The sequence below is a fragment of the Artemia franciscana genome, chromosome 14, assembly GCF_032884065.1.
Source record: "Artemia franciscana chromosome 14, ASM3288406v1, whole genome shotgun sequence".
NCBI classification, from domain to species: domain Eukaryota; kingdom Metazoa; phylum Arthropoda; class Branchiopoda; order Anostraca; family Artemiidae; genus Artemia; species Artemia franciscana.
The window spans coordinates 5,822,285-5,842,221 of record NC_088876.1 but is presented as its reverse complement, the minus strand read 5'-3'; the positions used below and the strand labels follow the sequence as shown (position 1 = coordinate 5,842,221).

At 32.8% G+C, this 19,937-nt stretch overlaps 1 protein-coding gene across 1 annotated transcript in view; it reads left to right on the top strand.

Annotated features, from left to right (window-relative positions):
• LOC136035225 (ADAMTS-like protein 5) overlaps window positions 1-19,937 on the top strand; it is a 263,978-nt gene that overhangs the window by 96,776 nt on the left and 147,265 nt on the right. Inside the window, exon 4 of the mRNA XM_065716844.1 lies at window positions 11,020-11,166. The gene's annotated coding sequence lies outside the window, so the exon portion shown is untranslated. The remainder of the gene's footprint in view (window positions 1-11,019; window positions 11,167-19,937) is intronic.

Genomic DNA, 19,937 nt, shown 5'->3' with positions numbered 1-19,937 from the left:
TTGGAGCTCCAATGAGCTGCTGGCAGTGATGAAATGATAACAGAATTTTTCCCAGTTCCCGGTCAAAACCCGACTCCACCTCGGTGACTTGATTCCGGTACAATTCCTTATTCCATTAATACTTACAGTCTTTTGGGATTTCGATATTAATTCTAAGCCTTTAGCAGGGAAGTAGGCTACGCATGGAAGATCCTCGGGTCTTTGTCCTTTTTGAAAGTCATATTTTTTAATTTCAGGGCACTTCTTACTTAAATTATCAAATTTTCTTATTAGCACCTCCTTTTTTATAATTACCCCTCTCCTCCCGATAATATCACGTGTACGTGCCTAGCAAGGTAATCACGTTGTCTAATCGACTTCGCATTAGGAATGTTTCTGGTGATATTAGTAATTTGCTGTTTGCAAATTTGAGGCATAAAAACTACCATAAAAAAAAATCTAAATTTATTTGAACATCAGGAAGTTGTATTCATCTCCAGCATACCTAGAAAGACCATTAACAGATTACTTTCACCCCTCTAAAGGGATTTTTTTTTTTTTTTTTTTGGTAAGTTTACTTTTTTCTTGTGACGAAAATATACCGTACCTCGAGGCTATTCCAGTGGTTTACTATATATATATATATATATATATATATATATATATATATATATATATATATATATATATATATATATATATATATGTATATATATATATATATATATATATATATATATATATATATATATATATATATATATATACAAGGATCACAGCTGATTCCAAGTAGAAGGTAAAATACCGGAGGAGTGGGATATCCCCTCTCAAAGATGGGCAATTTATAGAATAGTGTATAAAATTGTTTTTTAGTCTTTGTCATGATTGACACCCAGCTACCTCCTATTGAGTAAGGTGACCGGTGTTTACCTCCCGGGATATTCTCCTCTCTGCGTGGAATCCCCCTGGAAAGTACCCTCCCCACATGGAAAATACCATTCCACGGAAAATACCATCCCCACGTGGGTGGCTGGTCTCTAATTCCTTTGGACCTTAAAATAAAGGACTAGAACTCTCAATTTCTATTCAAATGAGAACACTTTGAAGTTTCTGCGATCATGAGGTGGAGGTATGGATGAGAAAGGGGCAGTCCCCCTCCTATACGGAATAAATTCTGCGTATTTTGAGGTTTAATGTTACTCTCTACTTTCATAATAAAAGTATCGATTAGAAATATTCCCAGAAATCAATATTACATTTTTGATGCATTTTTAAGGTTTCTTTTGTACTCCCCACCCCTTAAAAAAATTGCTGAAAAATACACTTTTGCCAGCTTTTTGCTGGAAAACTTTTCCAAGCAGGAGACGGTTACCGGCATGATTTTAAAAGCAATCAGAAATTTAAGTCATTTTTCAAATGAAAGCGCACTAAGAAGAATTTTTCACTCGATTTCATCCGCAAGAAATTTTCTGGGTGGAATTTTCGTCTAGAATCGAAATATCTGGGGGGGAGTTAACCAGGGGGATTTTACATGAAAAGAAATTACCACAGAAAATTCTCCGTAGGGGTAAGGAATTTTTCATGGAGGGGAACCGGATTTCCCGCTATTATTTGAAAACTATCAGAAATAAAATATGGAAAAAACAAGTTTTTTTCAACAGAAAGTAAGGATTAAAACTTGAAACGAACAGAAATTATTACGTATATGAAAATGGTTGCTTCCTCCTCAAGACCTTGCTCTTTACGCTGAAGTTTTGACTTTTTGTCCTAATTCTTTAAGAACGATTCCTGAAACACTATGACCGTTTATTTAGAATGATAAGTTTTTTTTAAAAATTCTATAAAAAAAACTTCAGCGTAGAGATTGGGGTCTTGAGGAGGAGGCAACCCCTTTCACATGCGTTATAATTTCTGTTTATTTTTAGTTTTGATGTTGCTCTTACTTGCAGTTAGAAAACTTGTTTCTTCTGTTTAATTACTAACAGATAGTATTTGTTAGTAGGAAACATACGGAACAAGTTTTTAGAGAGCTTCATTAAATCAAAAATAAGCAAAAATCTAGTTGACTACTCTTCAAAGTCAAAAACTATTGAGTCAAATAGAAAAAAATGTAAAATTTTTTTCAATGAAAAATACTAGGTCAATAAAAAACGAACAGAAATTAATTTAAAAACTTTTTCCACAAAACAAGTTTTTCAAAGAATAGTAAAGAGCTCTTTTGAGCCCAAAATGAGTATAAATAAATTCAAATAGTTTCCCAAGTGTAAAAATACCATAAATCACCATCAATAAATGAATTAAACCTAAGATGAACAGAAATTACAATAAATAACCGAGTCAAGCAAAAATTAACATGAGTAGGGCTGACCGCCTCCAAGCCTTCTCAAGACCAGAACTTAATTTGTGCTTTACTGAAACCAAAATATATTTTAAATGTTTTTACCGTTTTACCTTTAATAAGTAAAGAAGTATTAAGACTAAGGAATAAATATCAGAATATGTAAATTAAACTGACATTACATTTTTTTTTTTGCCTTGAGAACACATGGTTTTTGTCAGCCCTACTCCTTTTTTTTTGCTAGTTTTAAGTTTGACTAGTTTTTAAGAAACTTATGTTGGGTAAATTCATCTTTTCCCCTTTCCTTAGCAATTCTCAACGAAACTAAAGAAAAAAAAACTCAAATAAATTATCAAATTTGGAAAATCTCATTTTCCCTTAAGAAAATATCGGGGGTATTATCTGGGAGGGATTTTTTGGGGGGGGTCTTTCCCGGGGGGTGGGGGTAAATGCCTATAACAATTGAGTAGATGTGGTACCGCGACAGTTTTATTGATATTGTTCAGAAAAGCCAGTCCCAGACTCTTCGGACCTGTGTACTCTCTCTGTAAATTAACGCTTTTGTATCATGACTTTCTTGACTCTTTCTTTTTTGTGTTGGAAAGTTATGGAATCCAACAAAGAGAATAACCCCTCCTTACTGTATACGTACCAGGGACCACTTTTTATAGCCAGGGGTGCAAAATGGAAGGAGGAAGGGGTCATTTTTCAGCGAAAATACCAAAAAAATAGGTTTCAGAATATAGGGAAAGGGACGGAAATTCTCTTCCAATTTGCACCTCTGGCTGTGAAGAATAGATTTTCGTGCTTACACATTAAGAAGGGGTTATCAATCTTCTCCTTCGTAAAAAATATCAATATTTGCACGGATTTTCTAATGTTCCCTAGTGGGTTCTTTACTATTTATATATTTTGAAAAATGTATAACTTGCCTTTTTTCTATTTATACGATTAGTTTCGTAATCATGCTAAATGTTCCTCTGCTAAAATGTTCCCCACTCTTTTACTATAATTTTCTAATTATTAATTTTAATATTTGCCTTCCTTTGTTTGACTTTTAATGTAGAACGAGGTTTTTGTAAACGTTCAAAAAGACTTTACAGTCGCAATGGTGGTTACAAAATTAATTGTTTGTCATCAAATTCTTACTAAGCTTGAGGAAATTTATTGCCTCTTGTCGCCGTTAAAGTTGGTATTTTTATCTCTTCTTTTATGATAGCATGGCAATTTTAATTTCGAACCGCGTGGACACTCTGGTTTGGCAATTGGTGTGGCCATTTCAATTTTTAATGCATTTTGAAATACTTTGTATTTGAATGTAATTTCCTGGATTACTACTACTACTACTACCAACACCTCAATGCAACACCAAGCCGCCTGAGGCCGAAACAGCTGCGCACGCTTCTCCTCCTTCCCAATCTGTTCAACACCTTCCTCTTTACGCCCTCGTAGGAAGTTACCATTTCTCATAAATCTTTACTTTTGACATCCTCCCACCCCAACCGGGGACAAAACCCTGGACTAATTTGATGAAACTAAGATGTGAGTGAGCTTTAGCTGCCAATTAGATACCAATTGTGATCACAAACTAAAATTATTATTTCTGGGCCCCCTTCTGCCAAAAACATAAGAAAAAAAAATTTAAGCGATAAAAACGAAAAATTAGCAATTTATTTAAAAAATAACTAAAAAGCAATTTTAAACAAATTTGTTGTTTTTGCTCAGTAACTAAAATGTTCTGAAATTTGGAGGCTCTTGAATTTGCCTAATTAATGGGTAAGGGGTCATTTTGAATCCTGTTCCACTATGTTTTTTTTTTCCTGAAATACTATTAATAATTGATTATAGCTCATAATTGACCGTATAGTTAGTAATAAAGTTAGTCATCTAACTGGTAAATTAAAAAAGAAATGCATAAATTAACTAATTGATTAATTGACAGATTTTTTTAAGTCTATCAATTGTTGATAATACAATGAACAATAATGGATTATTTAATAATAATTACTAGTATAACACCAATAACTGTTGAACTCGAAAAAATAAGTTCAAAAAATAAATATTTTAGCTAGCATAAAACTAGAATAAAACGTGAAAAAATAAAATACTAGCACAAAAGCTAGAGAAGGAAGGATTCTACATGCATACTCAAATAGATGGTAACAAACTGTACAAAGAGCACAGAGAATCGCTTTTGAACAAAGGCATGTTTTTCCAAGTTTAGAATCCGCCATGTTTGGGTATTTATGAATGCGGTCTATTTTCCTTTTTTTTCCTCTATTTTCCTTTGACGCTCAAATTCTTCCATAGCTATGTCCTATTTTACTTTTTCCATCAAATACACCAGACTTGATTTCAAAATTTATGAAAAACTGCAGTTTAATAATCTGATCGTTTCTTTCCTTTTGGAGTCACTTCACATGTGCCTGCTGGTACTTCTCGACTAAAAAGTAGTTTTCATGACCAACGATTTACCTATTCTACGCCACATGGCATAAAACGCAATGCACCACTTCGTGCTACACATGGCATACTTTTTTTTATGTGTTCTAATTCTCTGGTATTAGAAATTGCACATGAGTAGAAACGGTCTTTGAAATTTCTTACTCTACACTCTTGAATAACGATCAATGATTTTTATCGATTTTTATTTAATCTTCATGCCTTAAATATTTTATATTATTTTAGCTTTGTTTAAATTTGTGATCTTTTCCCTGAAGAGGCAAACAGCTGACGAACCATATCCAAAGATTTTTATCTTTTTAACACACTTTTTATTTAACAGATTAGAGTTCTAAGATTAAAGTTAGAATAATCTTAAAAATGAAGTTTCTTCTGCTTTACTTGGCAAGCATTTCTTTATAAAATCGACTAGTGTCGCCATATTTTGCGCCTAATAAAGTTTATTACAGGGTTATTCGACTGCTATGACAAATTTTTACAGACAAGCGATAAAAATGTACTTATAAATAAGCAATTGCTATGAAAATATAGCAGTAATGAAAAAAATATCACCTATTTGATAGCCAGTGTTGTCGAATAGGATGCCATTTGGACGCTTTTTTATGGTGGTAGTGCTGCAAAGTTTTAAATCGACGCATGATTCTGTTCATTTAAAAAAAAAAGTTAAACCTTCATTGCATTTCCATTAAACAATGGTACTCTTGGCTGATTTTTGCTTTTATGGCTGTGCTATCTTATTTTAGGCACCTGGCAATGGTGTTCGAAGACCATGTTTCTATTTTATGGGCCATTATAAAAGTGTATCAATCAGTTCGTGGTAACGAACTGTAGTAAGCATTTAGTCTTTGTCATCAAAAGTTACGAGCCTGAGAAAATCTGCATTATTTTGGAAAATAGGAGGAAACACCCCCTAAAAGTCATAGAATCTTAACGAAAATCACACCATCGCATTTGGTGTATCAGAGAACCATATAGCAAAATTTTCAAGCTCCTATCTACAAAAATGTGGAATTTTGTATTTTTTACCAGAAGACAAATCACGGTTGCGTGTTTATTTGTTTGTTGTTTTTTTTCCCAGGGGTCATCGTATCGACCAAGTGGACCTAGAATATCGTAAGAGGGCTCATTCAAACCGAAATGAAAAGTTCTACTGCCCTTTTTAAGTAACCAAAAAAATGAAGGGCACCTAGGCCCCCTCCCACGCTCATTTTTTCCCAAAGTCAACGGATCAAAATTTTGAGATAGCCATTTTGTTCCGCGTAGTCGAAAACCATAATAACTATGTCTTTAAGAATGACTTACTCCTCCATAATCCCTGGGGGAGGGGCTGCAAGTTACAAACTTTGACCAGTGTTTACATACAGTAATGATTATTGGGAAGTGTACAGACGTTTTCAGGGGGATTTTTTTGGTTTGGGGGTGGGGTTGAGGGGAAGGGGCTACGTGAGAGGATCTTTTCAGGGAGGAAAATGTCATGGGGGAAGAAAAATTCAATGAAAAGGGCGCAGGATTTTCTAACACAACTATAAAAAAAAAACAATGAAAAAATAAAAATGAAAACGATTTTTCAGTTGAAAGTAAGGAGTAGCATTGAAACTGAAAACGAACAGAAACTATTACCCATATGAGGGGCTCACCTCCTCCTAATACCTCGCTCTTTACGCTAAAGTATTTTTAGTAATTTCAACTATTTAATCTACGGCTTTTGTGATTCAGGGGTCATTCTTAATGAATTGGGACAAAACTTAAGCTTTAGTGTAAAGAGCGAGGTACTGACGAGGTGGCGAACCCCTCATATCTATCTATATAAAAATAAGTTGTCTGTCTGTGGATGTGTGGATGGATGTGTCAGGTGACGTCACCTGAAAAAACTGGATCAGGTGACGTCAAAACTGAAAAAACTAAAAAAAGGCAAAAACTACAAAAAAAACTAAAAACTAATAAAAAAGCTAAAAAACTAAAAAAACTAAAAAAAGGCAAAAACTACAAAAAAAACTAAAAACTAATAAAAAAGCTAAAAAACTAAAAAAACTAAAAAAAGGCAAAAACTACAAAAAAACTAAAAACTAATAAAAAAAATAAAAAAGCTAAAAAACTAAAAAAACTAAAAAAACTAAAAAAAGGTAAAAAACTAAAAAAACTAAAAACTAAAAAAAACTAAAAAAAAAGGAAAAAACTAAAAAATAAGCTAAAATAAAGGTAAAAACCAATAAAAAACTAAAAAAAAACTGAAAAAACTAAAAAAAGGCAAAAACTACAAAAAAAACTAAAAACTAATAAAAAAAGTAAAAAAGCTAAAAAACTAAAAAAACTAAAAAAACTAAAAAAAGGTAAAAAACTAAAAACAATAAAAAATAAAAAAAAACTAAAAAAAAGGAAAAAACTGAAAAATAAGCTAAAATAAATGACGACACTCAAAGAGAAAGCGACCAGGACAAAAGGAATGTTCGATTAGCAATCAACAAAGCACCGGGACACAGGGAGTATAAATGACGACCAGGACATAAGTAAAAAAAAAAATTAACAAAACTAAAAAGAAGGTAAAAACTACAAAAAAACTAAAAAGAAAAAAAAAACTAAAAACTAATAAAAAAACTAAAAAATCTAAAAATCTAAATAAACTAAAAAAGAAAAAAAAAGGAAAAAAATAAAGGAGAAAAACAAAACTAAAAAACGAATGTATATACAGACCGGTACACCGGGATACAAATGACGACCGGGACACAGGGAATATAAATGACGACCGGGACACAGGGACACAACTACAACGGGGACACCGGGGGAAACAGGGGGATATAAATGACAACCGGGACAAAAAAACTAAAAAGAAAAACAATATGTAATAAAAACATGAGAATACGAAAGTTCTTTATGTAAGCTAATTTATAAGTTACGTATATCTTTTGCTAATAAAAAGATTCGTAAAAAATTAAAAGTTCTAGTTGCCTTTTTAGTTAACCAAAAAATCGGAGGGCAACTAGGCTTCCTCCCCTACGCTTTTTTTCTCAAAATCATTCGATCAAAATTATGAGAAAGCCATTTAGCAAAAAAAAAATGCAAATTTCCTTTTAATTATTCCTCTGCGTAGAGCCAAAATCAAAATATGCATTGATTTAAAAACGTTCAGAATAAAAAAAAAAACAAGTTTTTTTAACTGAAAGTAAGGAGCGACATTAAAACTTAAAACGAACAGAAATTACTTCGTATATGAAAGGAGCTGCTTCCTCATCAACGCCCCGCTCTTTACGCTAAAGTTTTTTATTGTTTTAGAAAGAAGAGTTGAGAAAAAGAGTCAAACTTTAGCGTAAAGAGTGGGGCGTTGATGAGGAAGCATCCCCTTTCATATACGAAGTAATTTCTGTTCGTTTTAAGTTTTAATGTCGCTCCTTACTTTCAGTTTAAAAAACTTGTTTTTTTTATTTAATTTATAAACAAAGCAAGAGCCAGAGAATATAATGTCTTCATTTGCCGTTCAAAAGTCTCATTTGCTGCTCATTTAGTATTCGTTACCTATTTTTTTTTTATTTGTTTATTCTCTTTTTTTTTGGTTTTCAGTTATTTTTTGAATGAAATGCTTAAGTCCACTCTCTTTTTCGGGCCATAGAGCCTATTCATTTATAACTTTTAGTTTTTATTAGAATGAGCCATCTTGCGAGATTCTAGGACCACTGAGTTAATACGATCACCCCTGAGAAAAAACAAAAAAAACAAATAAACACGCACCCGTGATCGGTCTTTTGACAGAAAATACGAAATTCCACATTTTTGTAGATAGGAGCTTGAAACTTCTACAGCGGGGTTCTCTAATACGCTGAATGCGATGGTGTGATTTTTGTTAAGACTATGACTTTTATTCTATGACTTTTAGGGGTGTTTCCCCCTTTTTCCGAAATAAGGTGAATTTTCGTAACTTTTGATGGGAAAAACTAAATTTGATGAAACCTATTTATTTAAAATCAGCATAAAAATTCAATTCCTTTGATGTATCTATTAGTATCAAAGTTCCATTTATTCGAGTTTCGTTTACTATTGAGCCGGGTCGCTCCTTACTACAGTTCGTTACTACGATTGATTTTATTCTTACTTTATTTATGTCTAAATTTTCCCATGTCTCAAAGCCATCGTCCAGAATTGAAAACGTGTATCGTTTTTTTTTCTTAAAAAGTTTGCAATTTTACGCACTCTTGAATCAAAATACCTCTTGGAAATATTTATTATAAACAGCGAATTCCGGAAAAGTTCGTTGACTCAAAATTTTCCACCAGAACTTAAGTGCCATGGAAATTATAAGATTACCGACTTTGAAAGCTGCTTCTGTTCTAACCTGCCTTGTATTTCATAACTTTTATCGTTACCACATTTAACAGCTAGTTTTTATTATTTTTGGGTTTGGGATTTAGAACCTTAAACAACTATTAGTGGAAGCATCCTTGCAAATTGTCTGTGTTAGTGCATTTTTTTCTTTTTTTGAATCAAGGCCCTGAACTTCAATTCTTAGTACCTTCATACCTTGTGAAAATTCTGTCATGAAAATAAAATTCAAAATTTCGGCCAAACAAAACACACATGTTTTTGTCGAGTGGTGTGACCAATTAACAGTTTTCAAACATTTTCCAGCCATACCCCCTTGTCTTACAAAAGTGTGAGTCTTGGGTACGTTTCAGGAAATACATGTGTCAATATTTAAAAGGCCACATTTGAACTCACGGTCTTCATTTTCAGTGTTAGGGAGAACTCTTTCAAAATTATATACGTTTCAGTTTCATATAATCAAATTTAAAGTTTGAAATAATTTTAATTTCTGAGTAAATCTCTTCCAAATTTGTTGTGAAAATGGAATGCAAAAATTCCTTCTATAATCATTTACGAATATTTACCAGGGTTGGTATTTGGATTTCAGGCTATGAGTTCTAACCCTAAAACTATATCCTCCCCTTCTTCTCTCCTAGGAGTATATGATTTCCAGAGGTGAGAAAAGAGAGGAGCAACCCCCTTCCTTGGAAGCCACCCCTCCCTTAAATTTTAAAGTTTTCTTAATTATAATTAAACATAATTATAATTTCCCTGTACCTTTGCCTCATTCCGTGACAAATCAATAATGCTCCAGCGTTGTATGTTTATTATGCTGAAAGTATTACAACATTTATGATGTATAACTTGCATACAGTGTATCCCTATTCTTTGAAAGATCTGATTGTTAACTGTGTCTTACGCTCTTTTACAAAAGCGTTTCTTGTTTCAAAATAGATTGCTTAAAACGACATTGGTATAAAAGTAAAAATCCACAATTAGCCACATCAATTTGCCACAATTAGCCACTAATACCACATCTTAGGCGGTGCAAAAATCATAGTTTTAAAGCAACCTCTTACCAAAAAAAAAAAAAAAATAGCTTTTAAGATTAATGTTTCTCCTTTCTTTTTATTAACCTTTTTTTTATTTCATTTACCTAATTTTATCATGTTATTTTAATTTTTTTTTCATTTTTTTTACTTCTTTTTCCAAACTAAAACAAATTTCTTGGGCACATCTTTTATTTTGGTAATTCAAAATCTGTTAGGGGATATTTTTAAAGCTTATATTTACACTCTTCTCCCTTCCATACAACAGGGAAATGAGACGATATATCGTCAGTAAAAAAAATAATAAAGGAAATGTAAATATTTTGGATAACCTATCGTCAGTACAAATACAAAATTGAAGAACTTAAGGGAAAAAAAACTAAAGAAACCACCACGGAAAACTAGTCTTTTTTCCATTCTCTGTGTTTTCTATTTTACTGTAGGCGTTGCCCCATCTCGGAAAAAGAAATTTTGGGAAATTCGGAAAATATAAACTGAGCTATATTGAAGGCTAAACGAAGCATAAGAACATGAATTTGACCAATTGATTGTGCTTATTTGGTTTAACCATGCATATTTTAATGCACTTTTTTTTCACAAAATGTGACACATCAGTTTTTGATTTGTGGCAGCTGAAATTATCTTGCTTTGAAAAAGGTCTTTTGTCGGAAGATTAAGCTATCTAGAAATATCCGCTGAACAAAACTCAAAAGTTTCCGCCAAAGTATAAGTGGCGTGTAAATGGAAAATGAATAGCTTTTGAAGCAACGTTTCAATATAACTACCACTTTGTAAATGTCATACAAGTGCCCCCCTTTTAATGAATCTTCCACTTAGAGTGACATACTTATATTAGATTTTACAAAAGTCCCCCAAGTAACCTCTCATCTGTTACAGGGGCCCGCTCGGATATTGCTATGAAAACAGTCGAGAAGGATGAGACAGCAATCAAGCCATTTGGACTGCGCAGCAGTAGGTAAAGTGGAACATTTTTCCTTTTCCGTAAAAATGTTAACCGTTAGGTCAGAGGTCAAACAGTTTGGGGTTTTTCAAGATATTTTTGGTTGAGTGTTGACAGTTATTTGAAATGCAATGAATTTATTGGTTGTATGTCTGTATCTTAAATGAGCATACAAACATATCTTACTAGCTATTAACAGCTTCCGAAGGATCCTGCTGAACATGTTTATTATAAAATCAATGTTGAAACACTAAAATCAGGTGGGTAAAATTGGGGGGGGGGACAACTGTTGTTTTTTTTAACAGTTTAGGAAGGACAATTTCCTTCTTTTTTTAAATATTTTTAATAAAAAAGAAAAAAAAACAATTTCGATTCAAAATACAAAAATAAAGTTTTCCAAATTTGACGCAACAAAGTAATGGATCCAGGGGGATCCCGCCCCCTCCCATATTTTTCAGGTGCCCTCGTTCCTCGTGTATTTCTTCTGTTTTTCAATCCTTATTTAATTAAATTTGCCAATTTGGTCAATTATCGGCGCCCTTGTCACATTGCCCCCGCTCTCCCCCTAAAGTTTTTGCTGTAGATCCTCCCCTGACTCCTCTGTATTGAAACGGGAAAGATCAACATAAGAAAATTATTTAAGGGATGGTCCTAAATGATTAAATGTTATATCGCCAATGACGTCAAAGTAAAACGATTTTTACCCTTCGAATGCATCTTTGGTCCCTTCAAATCTGAAGACTGCAATTCTTTTAGATTTTTTTTTTTTTTTTTGGTTGTTTCAAAACTATGAAGTTTTTAGGGTTGTACCACATTTGTGTCAGTATTGCTACGTTAAACTGTGAAAATGAATCATTGTTTGTAAACTAATTATTTAAATTTGACAACGCTTTTCGTTCCTAAAAATTAATATTTACCGAAAAAAAAAATAATAATAATAGTAACAACCAGTTGATTCGCAAAGACAGCTTCCTTTAAAGAAAAACTAGCCTACACCTTCTTAACCTGTTTGGGTTCATATGACTTTAGGTTTTTTTTCACTATTTCTAAACCACTTTCCTTTTTTCAATTTGGAACTAACTGCTGCCAAAAACTGCGAATGAAGGATTTTTTTTCTGTAAAATGCATATTCCTTATTTTTTCCAGTTTCTTTAGATGCACATCTTTGTGCAAGTTTCTTTTTAACCATTTTAACCGATCAGATTTCATTGCCACTGTCCTTGGTTCACATCCAATAAAAACAATTAAAACAGGAGTATGACTATCCTAAATTGAAACCCATCCCTGATTTTTTCCAAAAACGGTGCTTTGTTTCTACCAATGTATCGCAATACGAAAGTATTTCCTGAAGATTATAAAATTGGTGCATATATATGCATTGTTTTATTTTCCATCACCAAATGCCCAAAGTTTAAGTGTTTGTGTTTTGGGTCAATTTTGCTGGGTAATTGACAGTTATTTGACCATAAAATGAGTTTATCGGTTTCCTGTCTGTATTTTTCATGAGTGCTATTAGCTGCATGAAAATACTAGAATTAACATTCAAGAGCACCCTCACAACTTTGTCAGGGAGGTGGTTGTGCCTGCATATGTTTAAGGGGAACAAAGGAACAAATATTGAAGGAAGAGATATTTTTGCAAGAAGTAGGTCGCACGATTTCTATGATTATAGAATTGCCACGAGTGTTATGGTACTGTATTTCAAACAGTAGGCTGTACGAGAAATCTGGTTCAATTCCCTTTTCTTGGGTCATAAAAGAGAAAGGTTGAAATGGCTAGGGCACGTTCTGCGGATGAAGGATGACAGATTTCCGAAGATTGTCCTTTTTGGCCAACTGTATGCAGGTCGTCTGCGATTGGGAGGATGTCATAAAGAAAAATTAAGGGAAATGAGAAGTTCCTGGGAAGGTGTTAAGAGGGAGGCTTTAAATAGAATGAAATGGAGGAGGAGCGTGCTTGGCTCTGTTGGCCCCAGCCGGCATGGTGCTACGATGAGCAGTTAGTAGTAGAAGTAGTAGTTAGGCTGTCGGTTTTCAATGACCAAATGGCCAAAGTTCAAATGTTTCAATTTCATTTCAAGTCAGCTTTGCTGGGTTGTTGACAGTATATAGAAGATATCATGAATATTTGAAATTCCATTTATTGGTTTTATTTTCCATTTTGAATAAATATAAATAATTTTATATTGAAATTGATTAAAATTATTATATATATTATTTAAAATTAATTATATATATTATTATATTACTCTAATACATAATAGTTAAATATAATATTATAAAACATATTCAATATGAAAATATTAAGGTTGCTATGCTAAAGTGTCCACATAAATTACTGGGTAGCCTGCATAAATGTCCTTTCGGTGCACTTACAAAAGCAATTACACAAGCTGCATAAATTCTTCTCATAAGATTTTTTAGGAGGGGACAGATATATTTCGTCGGGAGGCATTGATTACAAAAAGGGGTATTTCACTATTAATGTATTATGTAATTCTGTTTCTCTGTGGCCAAATAGTTGGTTATTACAGGGTCAATTTTTCCCAAGAGTTGAAATTTATTTCATGTGAAATAAATTTAATGACTTCATGTGTGTATTTTGAATGAATATAAACAGAAATGATATAAGCTACAAAGAAATATTAATATTGGTGTTCTTGGGCACCCCCATGAATTTATCAGAGGATAGGGATGACCCTGCATATAATTTTCTGGGTATAATAGATGACTTTAAACATACATTTCTTTACTTTTGTTTAAAAAAATTTAATTTCATGCACTCGACGAATGTTTAGACTGTAGAGAATATCTTGAAAAGCGTTCTAGAAAATTTAGGGCTATCAGATTTGCTGAGAAAATTTTAGAAATTTTAGAAAATGTTAGAAAAAAAATATACGACTATGCATCAAAATTAACTTTTGGTAAAAAACTGTTTCGTATTTGTTACAGCGAAGGAGTAGGGAAAAATTTTTTTCAGAGGCACTATTGGGATGAAAAACCTTTTGCTGGGATTTTCTAGGAATAAACGGGAAATGTTCAAAAAAGAAAATTTTTTGTCTGAGACGGGTTGCACTTTTTATTATTTATAATATTGGCAGGTAAATTGGCACTATCGGTTCTGTATGACGAAATAGACTAAGTTCATCCGTCTGAGTTTTTGCTTTTGGGTTCTCTTGATAATCGACAATTGTTTGACAGTGAATTTTTGATTTTTCTTGGACTCCGAATGAAAAAAAATATACGACTATGCATCAAAATTAACTTTTGGTAAAAAACTGTTTCGTATTTGTTACAGCGAAGGAGTAGGGAAAAATTTTTTTCAGAGGCACTATTGGGATGAAAAACCTTTTGCTGGGATTTTCTAGGAATAAACGGGAAATATTCAAAATAGAAATTTTTTTTGTCTGAGACGGGTTGCACTTTTTATTATTTATAATATTGGCAGGTAAATTGGCACTATCGGTTCTGTATGACGAAATAGACTAAGTTCATCCGTCTGAGTTTTTGCTTTTGGGTTCTCTTGACTATCGACAATTGTTTGACAGTGAATTTGTGATTTTTCTTGGACTCCGAATGAATATAAAAATTGTACAATTATAAGTACGGAAAACTTCGATTGATATTCTAAAGAGTGCACAAAAATTAATGGGTAGATTGCACATATGCGGTTTGCATGTACATGCCCAAAACTATACAAGCTGCACATATTCTCGCCGTTAAACTTTACCTGGAGGAGGGGAGTGGGTTTTTGCCAGGAGTTTTGGAGATATTTCTTTTTAGTAGAGGCAAATTATTTTATACTGAAGTTTTATTGCGACAATTATTGAAATTATTTTTGAACGACGAGCTTTTTCAGCCTATTCACCCCTCCCCTTTCCATGTTAATTCCTATACTTACAAATAACAGTTCAAATATGGGTAAGCCATTTTATTAGACTGTTGAAAACAATGACAAAAAACCTGAATATTTCGATCACATATACATTTGCCATATATCTGCTCACTGGCAGACTCAGGGGGCCATGGGGGTGTACCCCTCTCCCCTCCCCATTATTTTTTTCTGCCACCCTCTTTCCCTGTTTTTTTTCTTTTTTCACTCTTTTCTAGAATAAATTTGTCAATTTGGTCAATTATTGGCACCTTTGCCATATTCCCCTCCCCCAAGATTTTGCTCATTGGTACCCATGTCAAATTGGGACTCCTGCGAGGTTCTGCTCCAGATCTACCCCTGTATCTGCTGATGACGTATATACACGTATATACAAGCATATATGCTGATGACAGTCACTGTAAATGTAATCCAAATATTCTTAGTTTTTGTTTTTCACGTCTAATAAAAACATTTATCCCTATTTAAGCTGTTACTTGTGCGTCATGGAAAGGCAGTGTGGTCTTCGAAAATGCCTTCAATATTTCACAAGAAAACTTTAATGGTTATTTCCCTTTAATTATTAAATAATAGTATAATAGGATTTATGCTGATTAACAGTTCAACACTTTACTGATTACCGCTGGTTAATAAACTGTTGTGTTTTAATGACTAAAGTGATAGCAATATCTCATTTGTTAACTTCATCACTAATTTAACTTATTTTTTAGTATCTTCTCCTTAAGAAATTATTTTTAGTCTTTAAAAAATAACCTTTATATAACTCACTTTTTATAAATTCAAAATCTTGCCTCAAAATAATTATTGTGGACCAAAGTTTGCTTTTAGGCATTAAAGAGTGCACAAACTGTATTTTGATTTTGTTCAACATCCCCAACAACTCACTCTAAAAGTTTTAATAAATTCCCATTTTCCTGCATTATTGTACATACACCCTTTTGACAATATGGATGCACATAGAGCTTTTTGACTCAGTTCAATACCTCAATAAACTTTCCTCGAAAGTTGCAATTTAATACTCTAAACCGTTCCAGGGAAATTGTATATAAGTCATCTTTGACAACCTGGTTTGTCAACTTGGTTATGATTTAGTTCTCTACCTCCCCCCCCTAAATATTTCCAGGAAGTTTCAGCTTAATAGCCATGTTGTTCAAGAAATATTACTTATTCGCTCTGTTTTAGAACCTTCGTAGAGATAGGGTCTTTTAATTTAGGCCAACATCACCCTCCCCTCAATATTTTTGCTAGTTTCAACTTAGTGACGTTCGCCGTTTCTGCAATATATCAGATACGTCGTTTTGATAAACTGGACGCACAGAGTGCCCTTTGATTCACATTGTTTTGTAGATAGACATAAAGTCTTTGATTGTCATTTGTTTTGAATTCTACCACTTGCGTCGAAAAGATTGTTGCAGGTCAAAATTTGCTTTCAAGTATTGAAGAGTGTCTCTAAAATTGTCTGTGGTACATTTGGACCACAGATTTTGTGCATTTATTATTATTCTTAATTTTTTTTTTTTAATTGAAAGGCGGTCTTTGTAACGCAGGTGACTGTTTATATCGATATGTAGCTTTCCCTTTAGAGAGAACATAGGCTACAAATTGCATTATATTAATTAGAAATTGTTAATTGTTATCCATCAATTTCTTCATGTTGCAAATTATGGTAGAAAATTAACTAGAATTGCATCTTCTGTTCTAGTCAAAAATCTTATCTTCTTCCTAAGTTTTAAAAACTGCTAATGGTTGGATTTCTGAGAAAATATTTTAAATTTATTTAATTAATTTACATTGGCGAAGTTATTCTAATTAATCAATTAGATGAATTCACTTTAATTTGATTACAGTATTTTTTATTTTTAATATCTAATTATTCCAAAGATTAGGAAAACTGACTGAAGATGCTGAAGTCTCAGAGAAAAATGATCAACATCATCTATTATCTCCCATTGAAATTATTTTGTTGACTGTAAAAAGCGCTAATTAGTGGATTTTTGAAACATTCTTGATGTTTCTCGCATAAATAGTCAACGCCATCTGCGTATTATTTCTCTTAAAAAATTTAAAAGCTGTTAGTTTTAGTTTAAACTAAGTCCCGTTGCCTATGGTGCTGGTAATATTGGCATCTCCTCTTTCTTAATTCAACCGTGTGGCGCTATATTAACTATGGTGCCAGTAGCTTTAATGCTCTATATGACATCCTAACTCAGCTTAAATTTACTTTACTAAGCATTACCAGGCAAGGATTGGGGACACCAACTTACAAAATTGAAGGGGAGGGGGGGGGGGGGCAGCTGCGATTAATATTTTTCAAAATCTTTTGAAATTGGTTTTCAAATTAAACGTATTTTTCAAAGGTATTTTGAAGTTACAAAAAAGGTGTTTTTCAAAATTTTTCAAAATGAAACGGGAGGCAATTACTCCCCTCTTTATTTGGTGTTCCTGGACGAAAATAAATCCATTGTGCCATTATGTGACGATTTTCTGTTTGTATTCAACAGACTAAAAAAAGTTTGCCCAAAGAACTTCCATTGTTCAACAAAAAGCTGCAACATGTAGGAAAATGGATGAAAAATGTGCAAATGTGAAATTTAGCCAAAAATCAATTAAACATAAAATAGATTAAAGGTGCGTATAAAATAGACAATATAGTCAAATCAAAGTGATACGTTTTTCAGATATTCCAAAAAGTATTTTTCAAACTTTAGGGGGAGGGGTAATTTTTTTTTGTTTATTCTTTAGTTTTAGTTTTTTTTTTGAAAAGAGTGTTTTCAAACTATTTTCAAAATATTTTTTTTAAACGGAGCGAAGCTGTTAATTTATCCATTTTTTTTTTATTTCTTGCGTATGCCAAATGCTGCAATTTAATCGATGGTCGGTAACCTTCATTTAATCTTATAGCCGTGAGTAAAATTATGAGAAATTGATTTTAACGGTAGGTTGCCTAAATTTTCAATCTTCAAGATCCATCGTTAATCTGGGAGGAATTTAGAAAATTATTCGAGGGAAAATTGAAATTTAATACCATCTTAGAGTGAAGGAAGGCGTAATAATAGTATCGAATAATCCGTATAATTATTTGGACGGACATTTGATTTGTTACTTCATAGAAAAATTGATGCTTGAATGAATGAGTCCATTTGTCTAGCTGTCTTTAAAGATTTGTTATGCAACTTGAAATTAGGTATCTGCAAATTATTGGGTTTGAGAAGAAAATTTAAGTCAGTTATACCAATCACGTGTTTGACTTTAGTCTTACCCTTGCTCGGAGGAAATTTCTATCATCATTCCTACTGGAATTGATGGGAGATGGATAATTGTCATAAATTATAATAGTAGATTTTGAACCGTAGACCGCCAGAGTCATCAAGGTACCCTCCCCAGAGGATTTTTCAACATGCTTCCTTGCAGAGCTATATAACAAGTGAAAGTCGTTGCAAATTGTAAGAATTAGGGAGAAGGGTAAATTGTCACAAGTTGTAATAGCAAATTGTGAATCGTCAATTATGAAAATTATCAAGGGGCCCTTTCCCTGGAGAAAACTTCTAACATGATTCCTGCCAGAGCTAATGGTACAAGGGTAACCCCGAGGAGTGTAAAAAACTTGTCCGAGGGGCTGGCAAAAATATATTAAAAAATAATACAGGACTAAGAAAAAAATTTGTAAAACCAATAACGCGTCCTAAGCGGCACCACAACCTTTATAACGAAACAAATTGAACAGTACTATTAAAATCATACCTAGAGAGGTCCCAATAAGTTACTCTATTATTTATTCACACCACTCCCTCCGTAAAAAAAGACAAAAAAAGAGAACAAAAGAACTAAAATTCACACCTAGTAAAAAGGATTTCTGTTATTTCTCTCTTAAAAAGAATAAATATTACTATCATTTTCAAAGCTCTAATCTAGATAATTCCTGCTCTAATAATGATAATAATAATAATATTAATTTATTGTTACCCTCTTCATACAACACAAATGCACTAAAGAGGTGGATAAAAAATGAAAAGAAAAACAAAAAGGGCACTGAAAAAAAGAAGACGCACAATTCTTGACAACTTCAGATACTTTAGAACTCTTTTTCATTAAAAAGAAAATATCCTCCAATCAGCTACCAAAGGGTTCTCCTTATGAGATTCGTAATTCTAATGAATTGTTGTGGGAAGTGCAGGTACTTGAGCTGCCTGTCCCCAGCAGTTTAAGGCCTATTTATTTATTTATTTTCCTTATTTCCCTCAAAAAATGAGGAGTACGCTATAATATAATAAAAAGAAAAAACAAATGATAACACTTACAATCAAAACCTATCAAATATTCATCCAACACTTAAAAAAAAGATACAAAAACACTTGCTAAATAGATTAGCCTATAAATCATGAAGAGCCAGAACTGTTACTAAAAAACGGAAATAAATTGTGGCCTAAAAGGTTAATTTTCGCCCTATCTTCAAATGTTTTAGATTTTTTCTTTATACAGACTACAGGATCCTTCACATTAAGCTTTAAAACAATCTCAGTGTTACTAAAAGAAAGGGGGAAACCAAATAAATATTTACAAAATTTAAAATAAGAAACTTTCATGGGCGAAAGATCAGAAGGTCTGAAATTTCGGAAGAGGAGGGACGGGAACAATACGTGAGGCAGAGCAACAGCGCTATACATACGACCAAGGACGTCCCGACGGTAAAGACCCCGAAAACGAATTAAAAGACCAAATGCCTTGCGTAGTTTCATCTGAACATGCTGAACCAGGACTGGTTTGAAATCTCTTTTCGAAGCAGCATAAGGTAATCCCAAATAAGTGACTATTGGCGACGACTGAAAAATAATACCATTGCCGCAATCGAGAGTCGCCCTGACATTATCCTCTAAACAATTTACAACAAAAAATTGACATTTTTCAAAACTGATAGAAAGGCCCAAACCTTTTAAACAATTAATTAAAATATTAAAATTAGAAA